The sequence below is a fragment of the Varanus komodoensis genome, unplaced genomic scaffold, assembly GCF_004798865.1.
Source record: "Varanus komodoensis strain SLA01 unplaced genomic scaffold, ASM479886v1 scaffold22, whole genome shotgun sequence".
NCBI classification, from domain to species: domain Eukaryota; kingdom Metazoa; phylum Chordata; class Lepidosauria; order Squamata; family Varanidae; genus Varanus; species Varanus komodoensis.
Genome location: NW_025335606.1, coordinates 4523391 through 4532636, shown reverse-complemented (window position 1 = coordinate 4532636; position 9246 = coordinate 4523391).

Here is a 9246-nt window from a genome sequence, read left to right as displayed (position 1 = left end):
TTTAAGAAGTATTTACTCCAGTCTGCATTTGGTTAATTTCCACATACTGTGTTTTGGAGCTTGACTTTATCTTCTGCTGTGTTTGTTATTTTAGTGATTCATCCACCAAACATTTATTGCTTTTATGGTTTATTTCGGAAAACAGTGTTCTGATTCAGTACGAATAAGCTGAGAGTTTGCTCTTATAAGTTGCCAATTGCCCTTGAGGATGGAAACTTTCTTTTTGTATATGCGCCGGGCTTAAATAATGTCTGAGAACTGTTTCTGTCCTGCTCATTTGCTGCTCTTCAGCCTGCAATCTTGCTAGCCTGCTCCTGGCAGATTCCTGCAAGTTGCTGCCCACAGCCCAGCCTTGATGGAAGAAGAAGTGGGGACAGTACCAGCATCTTTGCCAGGGCAGCAGTATGAACTGGTTGTGAGCTTCTGTCTTTCTCAGTTCATCAGGGTTAACCACCAAGAGATGAATTGAAAATAACTATGGACTAACCCTAGTTAAGTGAAGAGGAACTAAAGAGCCTCTTGGTGCGGGTGAAGGAGGAGAGTGCAAAAGTTGGCTTGAAACTCAACATTAAGAAAACCAAGATCATGGCATCCGGTCCTCTCACTTCCTGGCAAATAGATGGGGAAGAAATGGATGTAGTGACAGATTTTATTTTCCTGGGTTCCAAGATCACCACAGATGGGGACTGCAGCCAAGAAATTAAACGACGCTTGCTCCTGGGGAGGAAAGCTGTGGCAAATACTAAAAAGCAGAGATATCACCCTGCCAACAAAAGTGCGTATAGTCAAGGCTATGGTTTTCCCAGTTGCAATGTATGGCTGTGAAAGCTGGACCATAAGGAAGGCTGAGCACCGAAGGATTGAGGCCTTTGAATTGTGGTGCTGGAGGAGACTCCTGTGAGTCCCTTGGACCACAAGGCGATCAAACCGGTCAGTCCTAGAGGAGATCAACCCTGACTGCTCTTTAGAAGGCCAGATCCTGAAGATGAAGCTCAAATGCTTTGGCCACCTAATGAGAAGGAAGGACTCCCTGGAGAAGAGCCTAATGCTGGGATCAATAGATGGCAAAAGATGAAGGGGATGGCCGAGGATGAGGTGACTGGATGGAGTCACTGAAGTCACTGAAGCAGTCGGTGTGAGCTTAGGAGGACTCCAGGGGATGGTGGAGGACAGGAAGGCCTGGAGGAATGTTGTCCATGGGGTTGCGATGGGTTGGACACAACTTTGTGACTAGCAACAGCAGCATGGTCTTTGGATGTTCTACCAGAAACAGAAGTCTCCAGAAAAAACCCTAAAGTTGTAAGGAGCACAAGAATCAAAGGAGACACCTACCCAAGGACACCACTGCCCTTGAAAGGAGTCCCACCAATTCTGCCACATTAGGAGAACTTACTCTGCATGAAGTTCTGGATTTGACTGGTGGCTAGTGAGGAACTGAGCTCTTATCTGAAGCTCAATCTAGACCGAAGAGAGTGAACAATTGAGGACTCTCAATTTTGTGTGACAATTTTGCTTTCAGTCAAGGTGTTCAAAACAAGAGGAGTGTGTGCCTTGTCCCAAAGCAAAATTGCTGGTCCTTTTTGTGCTGTTGCTGAGTTGCTGAGCTTTTGCAGCGGCGTTGGTGGTGCAGTGAGGATCTGGGATGTGGCCTGCAGTTGTTGGGAGGGGGCGATACAGGCTGCCACTCCAAGTACTCGCCTACGTCTGATTTAGACAAAATAGAGGAATGACTCATTTAACATTAGGGATAGCAACCCAAGCAATTTTGGAGGAAATCAGCTGGTCATACGCACAAATCAACAGCACCTAAAGTTATGGGATGAAATGATGTGTGATGGAAGATACATCAGCTGAAAACCTCCCCAGATAGTGTGAAAACATCTTAATTAGTACAAACATTCACTGGCAACTCAGATGAAAGAAGAATTCTGGAAAGAAAAATTGAACACCTTTGCAGGTGTATCAAAAGTAGATTTCAATAGGAGTCCATAGATTTTAAACATAGTTAGTTCATCTTAATTGGGAAATCAAACTTGTTTTCTTCTCCTCTCAAAATAAGAGGAACATCTTCATGCCAAATATGGATCATGGTTTACTACCTCTAAAGTGTTGTTTCCTCAATGGGAGCTGTTGGTTTATTTAATAAACAGATGTGCCAGGAACACTTTATTACCTCAGCTTCACATTTTCCCTGTTGCACAAGCTAAATTCCACATCTAAGTTACTAATAAAATATGAATATTAATGCCTGTTTTTGAAAATACTTTTTGTTCATGGATCCAGAAACACAGGCATTGAACCTCATACAGAATCCTATATCCTATAGGAAACCAAATTTATGGCATTTTGTGCAAAAGAGAGATTCAATAATTAAAACTTTAATGAAAGTAAAGATGATACTTTTTGTGATGCCCAACGTGTTTGGACAGCTGCACCAGCCTGTTCCAAGTTTCCAGTTTTGAAGGCTTTTAAGAGGCAAACACAGACAAGAAAAATTGGGAATGAGAATTCATAGCAAAACATCTGTTTTCTCCTTTTGCATATTGCAAAATCTTGATCTGGTTCACAAAATTCATGGAAAGGAAGATGTAGGAAGGAAAGAGAAGGGAGATAAAATTTATCAGAAGACCTTTTTCACCCGAAATTTCTGTGATTTCTATCACTCTCGCTATCCTTCTAGAAAAGAAGACCACTTTACAGAATTTTCTCCATAGTCTCTCCACCATTAATACAGTTTTCCAGAGATGGCAGCAGTTGTCCTTTCCCCCTTTCCCTCCAACTTCTCTAACATACGGTTTGGGGCATTGTAGACTGCAAAATAGTGAAATTCCCCCTTACCCATTTCTCTGCATACAAATATGGGTGGGGAATTTTGGGGAGTCATTTGCCCAAAGTTCTAGTGGAGTTCAAGTGCACTTTTGCCCACTGAATGTTCAGAAATGCCAGCTGTCAAAGAAGGTAGGACTGTAATGTGGAAAATTGGCATAAAATATGTCTAAAGAGCCTTTCATATAAGGAATGAACAACCATTTTCACATCCATCAACATTTCCCCCAAAGCCCTTCACCTCTCATTCTAATTTTCACCTACTTTTGACCTGTTTTCTGGCAGGCTCAAATGGGAAAAGTACCTATTTCATGTAGAAAAAGCAACCTTGTGTGCATTTTTAAAAAGTACACCTTTTCTTCCCATTGACTAAGACATGAAAATGAGTCTCCTTGGAAAATGCATTTTAAAACCACATTTTTAAGTGCATTCGCAAATTCAGGAATCTGGAAACATTTCTCAGATAAATTGGAGTTTGCAGCTGTCTTTCCCCAGATGAACCGGCCTGGAAACTCCACTCCTGCTTCTCTCTAGGCATTTATTTATTTTTGCCTCCAGCAATGAACTTACGGTGGATCACACCATCCCCCTTCCCCTCTCCTGGAAGCTGAGAAGCAGTGCCTGGCCCAAAGTCGCCTAGTGAGCGTCACAGCTGAGTCCTGGTCCGGCACCTTCACTTCATAGCCTGCATCCTCCACGCTTGCGCTGTCTCCGTGAGGCACGAAGAAGATTCTGCTCCAGGGAGCGATTTCCTAATTAGGCCACCACGGAGGGTTGCCCTGGTGTAGGGCCTGGAGTGTGACCAGAACTCGGATTTCAAGGCTCCGCTGTTTTTATGATTTTCTGCTTTTGTGGTTTTCACTGGGGTGCCCAGACAAGCCTCTCCCCATGGATTGACAAATGCAATTAGGAAGTGATCAGGATTATAGTGAATGACGAAGCCCCTCTGGCCTATGATTTATTTCAAACCAGTCAGTCTTAAAGGAAATCAACCCTGACTGCTCTTTAGAAGGCCAGATACTCAGGATGAAACTTAAATACTTTGGCCACCTAATGAGAAGGAACAACTCACTGGAGAAGAGCCTGATGCTAGGAATGATTGATGGCAAAGGGAGAAGGGGAAGGCAGAGGATGAGGTGGCTGGATGGAGTCACTGGGGCAGTGGGTGTGGGCTTCGGTGGACTCCAGGGGATGGTGGAGTACGGGAGAGCCTGGAGGAATATTGCCCATGGGATCGTGATGGGTCAGGCACAACTTTGCAACTAAACAAAACGCTCTCTCTCCATCCATCTCTCTGTGTATACAGAAAGAGTGTAAAAAAATGAATAGCACAGGGAAAAATGGGGTGGTGGAGGGAAGAGGGAAGAAGCCTGCAGGCTGGGAAATTTTCCTCGATCCAGGCGGTGTTTTGTCAGGCTCACTTGGAGAACTGCCCCCCCATCCTCTAAGGTGTTACAGATGGACAGGGAGAAAGGGGGACACTCCAGTTTGCACTGGGCACCTTGTTTGAGGAGCACCTCTTCCACCACCTGAAACCAGGTGAAACAATGCGCCTGTTCTCTGCGTGGAACTGGGAAGCTGGCCTTTTACGTGGAAACATTTCCCCTTCTAAAATCTGTTGATTATATATACATACCATCAGTGAGGGTGTTCAAGGATGGGCTGGACATGCACATGGTAGGCATGCCATGAGTGGAGCCTACTGGAACAGGGGGTCAGACTAGATGGCCCAGGAGCCCCTTTTGACTTGCTCAGATTCTATGTTTCTTTATGTATATACCATGTGGATGTAGTGGTTAAGAGTGCTGAACTGGGATCCAGACTGAGCTCCAGGTTCTAGTCTCCATCCATGATACCTACTGGGTGACTTTGGGCCAGTGACTGTCCCTTAGCCTAAGGGTTGTTGTGAGGATAAAATGGAGCAGAAGAGAACTTTGCCAGCCGCTCTGGTTCTCTTGCAAGAGGAGGAAAGGTCGGATATGAGTGCAGGGCAACTGGAAGGATAACGACAACAATGGCAGCAACAACAGATGTGGCTGGGAGTACAAGACGTGGCACTGCACCTCTCCCAACCTTGATCTTCCAGGATGCGATGGTCCTTCTCTTACTGCCAGAGGAGACCTGGAAAGAGGCCATCAATGGCAACCCTTCTACCATGGTCTCCTTGACAAGGCCTGCGGATGCCGACAGTTCACGCCAGCCGATGGCTGGTTGCCACTTCCACGCATTCGGACGTACGGGATGCATCAGCTCTTTAAGGAAACCTAGCAGTTAATGGAGTTCTTTCAGTTGGTCAAATGGTTTAAATTTGGTATATTGGAATTTCACACTTTTTTTAGGTGCATTGTATCCGTGTTTACTGTTGCCCCTATGCTGAGGAATAGTTTTGAATTCCCCAGGGGATGTTGGCCGTCGAGCAATACAAATGAAAATAATGATAATAAATGTATAATTTCGATGCCTGCTCTTTTGGGCTTGGTTTCTAATTGAAGAAAACTAACTGCAGTTTGAAATTTGACAAGCAATTGGAGGTCTGGATTAATTCATTGATGAATAGAAACGTGCACATTCAGATTAAAGCAGAGGGGTATTTTTAATTTGACAAAATTCCCAATTGCCTTAATTTCCGAAAGAAAATTGGCTTTGAAAACAGGAAAGTTCAAGCTGAACTGGGTGGCTGAGCACAGGAAATGATCTCACTTTGAAAGCCACACATTGGACAAATTAATTTGAATGCCCCAGTTTATTCAGTCCTGGTTTTTTTTTTTTTTTTTTTTGCATTGCTGGCTATTGTGGTCATGTAACTATGAGGAGAAGAGGAATATTTTCTCTCCCCTCTCCAGAAAGTGAATCTTTTCATTCTGCCGAATATCAAAACTGGATGTTAGAAAGGGCCAAGTGCTTGTACGCTTGGTTCTACGAAGTAATTTACGCATAGGCTTAAATGTAAACTTATGGTTTCCTCGCATCTCCAAGGCTCTCACACACTTATGGTCTAGCACCATCTAGCCACCATTCAGGGTAACACACCCATCACCACGGAATATCTCCAGAGAGGCATCTCCTTTGGAAGCTGCACCATGCCTCAGAATTATGCCCTGTGTCTACTCCTCAGCTTCTATCATCACTCACTCAGTAGATGGTGTTCAGCACCTGTTAGCACACTGTTGTCTTCTCTGCTCCTGAGCACTTTTTGTGCAATCTACAAACTGTCCAAATATCCCCCACCACCTATGCATTATAGTTGTCCAGGTGTTTTCTCCCATTGGTTTTGACAGCCCAGGTTAGACACCAAGACCAAAAGGTTTATTAATCCCTTCTTGGTGTGGGCCCATCAGCAGATGTTGGAGGCCAGCAACAGGCCAGACACACAGAAGCACACCTGCGTCAGACAGACCTTGTTCTCAAGACCAATATCCTTTTGGTGCCTCAGGATATATGGTCATCCCCATGGTTCTTTGCAAGATGCCACCTTTCTGGGGCAAGCTGGGCTAAAAAAAGATGTCTCTGCTATCAAGTTTCATGTAAACAACAAGGAAGATGTTGGCCAAGTATGGTCCGCTCTGATGAATCTTAGTGGATCTTTTCCAAAAGTGTGGAACAAAAATGGCAGTCTCCTTAGCTCAGTTGTAGGATATATGATTTAGATATAGGGAGTTCCATCCCTAGTAAAACTGTGTCAGAAGAAAGGGCTGAGAAAGACTTCTGTTCAAGGCTCTTTGACAGCCATTGTCCTCTCAGTCAGAAGGGACAATGTTGTACTTGGTGGACCAACAGCCTGCATGGTAGAGGAGAGTCTTGTTCTACCTTGCCGTACCTTCTACCTTTCCAAAGCAGAGCTCCTTCTATCAAAACAGAGCTCTTGTTTCCTTTACAGGTAACTGTTAGTGAATGATCCTACCGCTGGGGGAGTGTTAGACTAGATGGCCTTCAGCTCTTCACAATCCACTGAGTCAGCTACATCTTTAGTCGCTTCTGCCTCAGATTCTTGCCCCTGTTTTTAAGGGTTATTTAAATCAAATGATGCTCCATTGATCTGTTCTTGCTCTTGCATTTTAATCTCAGAAAGACAACTTGGTACACCCTTGAAGAAGACTATCTTCTTACTTGCGCTGCATAAATGTTGGAATGATCAGTACACCAGTGATAATAAAGCTACTTGCTTTTTCATTCTTGGATTGCTTGATCATTCAAAGGCTTGGAATACTACATCTTTTAACTAATTCTTCCTCAAACAGAGGAATGCCGTCTGGGTCTGTTCACACTTTAGGGTCAGAGGTGACTCTTCAACCTCCCACACTACACTGACAGATGAAATGTCGTGAAATATGACAATGCTGATAAGTCAGAGCTGAGTCAACGCTGCTCCATAAACATGTTTAGAGTCTGCTTAGCATCATGCGTTAGGGAGGGCTTGGGTTTAAAGCATGCTCTGCAACGATCCCATCAAAGGGACCTGTCGTGAACAGATGAAACTGCCAGAAATTAAGGCAAGCCATGTGTCTGAACCACAGGGCAGCCAATCAAGTCATCGGATGTCAACACTCTGTTCTATGAGTGGAAAGGAACTGGAAATTGTATTTCTCTGGCTGCCTCCACCTGCCCAACCTTGAAATTCTAAGCTACAGAGCTTTGGCTGGTAGACGTGAGGCGAAGAACCAAAGAGAAATGAGACAACAAAATTACAATTTTGTTGAAGAAGAATGTTGATGGTGGAGAAAACTGTATACTAGTGTTGTTCCAAACCTTCCTGCCTTTTCACAACCTCCTCATTCCCCCATTTTTTCTGCTTCTTATGTTGGCATAATTTGCATTTCAGAGAAATCCAGAGGGTCTGTGGCTTTAGGGCTTTCCTTACTGGAAGAAGGTGGCTGAGGGGTGTGAGTGCCCCTGTTTCCACAATTTATTTCCATCATCTCTTTGCAGACTCCAGTCCAGCTGCTCGTGCTTCTTGCCATGAGGCTTTCTGCTAGCTCCAGAGTCAGAGACCGTGTGCCTCATTCACCAGTTGCTGGGAAAGAAGGAATAGAGGGTGCCATTGCCCTACTGTCCCGATTATGGGTTTTCCTTGGGCAGCTCATTGGCCACTGTGTCAACAGATGCACCACTGGTCTTGTCAAGCATGGTTCTTTTGATGTTCTCGAGATATTGTGAAATCCCCTTATAGGATCGTCAGGATCTCCTCTCTTGGGATTTGTTCTTGCAGGGAATCCAAACCAGCTTAAAAAGTTCTCTCCTCAATGTTATCTCACAAGTCTATGGGGGTTAGCTGGAGAGTCCAAGGATGGACGAGAACCTGGATCTTTTGAGTTCCACTTCAACATCCTAACCTCTCAGTGAATTTTGGTGTGGTGAGATTTCTCTGAAATGCTTGACCCTTAACAGAATTTCCAGGTGCATTTTTTCACTCCCCCTTAGGGATATGTGAGGAACACGTCTGTGGGGTGTGTGTAGAAATCCGTTGGATTCCCTGGGCACAGCCCCCCAGACTCGGGTCTCCTTTCCCACAGTTACAAGTCTTCATTCCTGGTGTTAGGAAGCCTCGATGGCAGGCGGAAGACAGGATAATCAGTCAGGAAGGACCCCTTTTGCCTTGAACCTCAGCCATTTTATTGAAAGATCACCCAGGGCCCCTGCAGTTACTTACAACAGGTAGTGGTTCTCACCACCAAGTACAAGCTTTCAGAGGATACACAGAGGATTTTCTAGATTCTGAGTCACGTGGGCCCAGGAGTTGGGCAGTTGATGATGAAATAAGGGGAACACAGTCAGAAGAAGGTGAGGGGTCTGCAGAGGGGGCTCAATACAATGGCATTTGATTGCAGGATATTAACATAACCATAACTGAAACATGGGGATTACTGTGGGTCTTGGCACGTAATTGCAATGCTGTTAACCTGGCAGCCTGACCAGCTCTTCCTGATCAGCAAAACAACAGCCCTGGCAGCTTCTTGGGGAAGCCATCGAGTCCCATTTCTTAGGGTAACAGCAAATGCTAAACAGTAACCTGGCTTGGAATTGGGGTGCTTTCTGAGAACGGGGTGCAGGTTTGATTTTATAACACAAAGGCACTTATGAACAATGTTTTTCTACCAGGATTTATCTGGATTTTCCCAGGACTGGCAAGCACACCCAGCATTCCCAGGGGATGATCAGGAATGAGTCCTGCACGACTGTGGAAGAAATACGTAGCAGCCCCTTCTGTACCACATGAACCATCCTTTGCCGCTGCACATGATGGAGGAAAAGGTTGCCCGTGGTGCAGTCTTTGCCCTGTGAGCATTTGTGGACTTCCTCTGGGCTCGGCTCACTTACTGACACCAGGCCAAGCATAAAAGGAAGTCTTCAAATGCTGGAAGGCCAGGTTCCGTGGAGCTTCTTTGCAACCCACTAATGAATCAGAGGTCTCTGAGGAGTCGC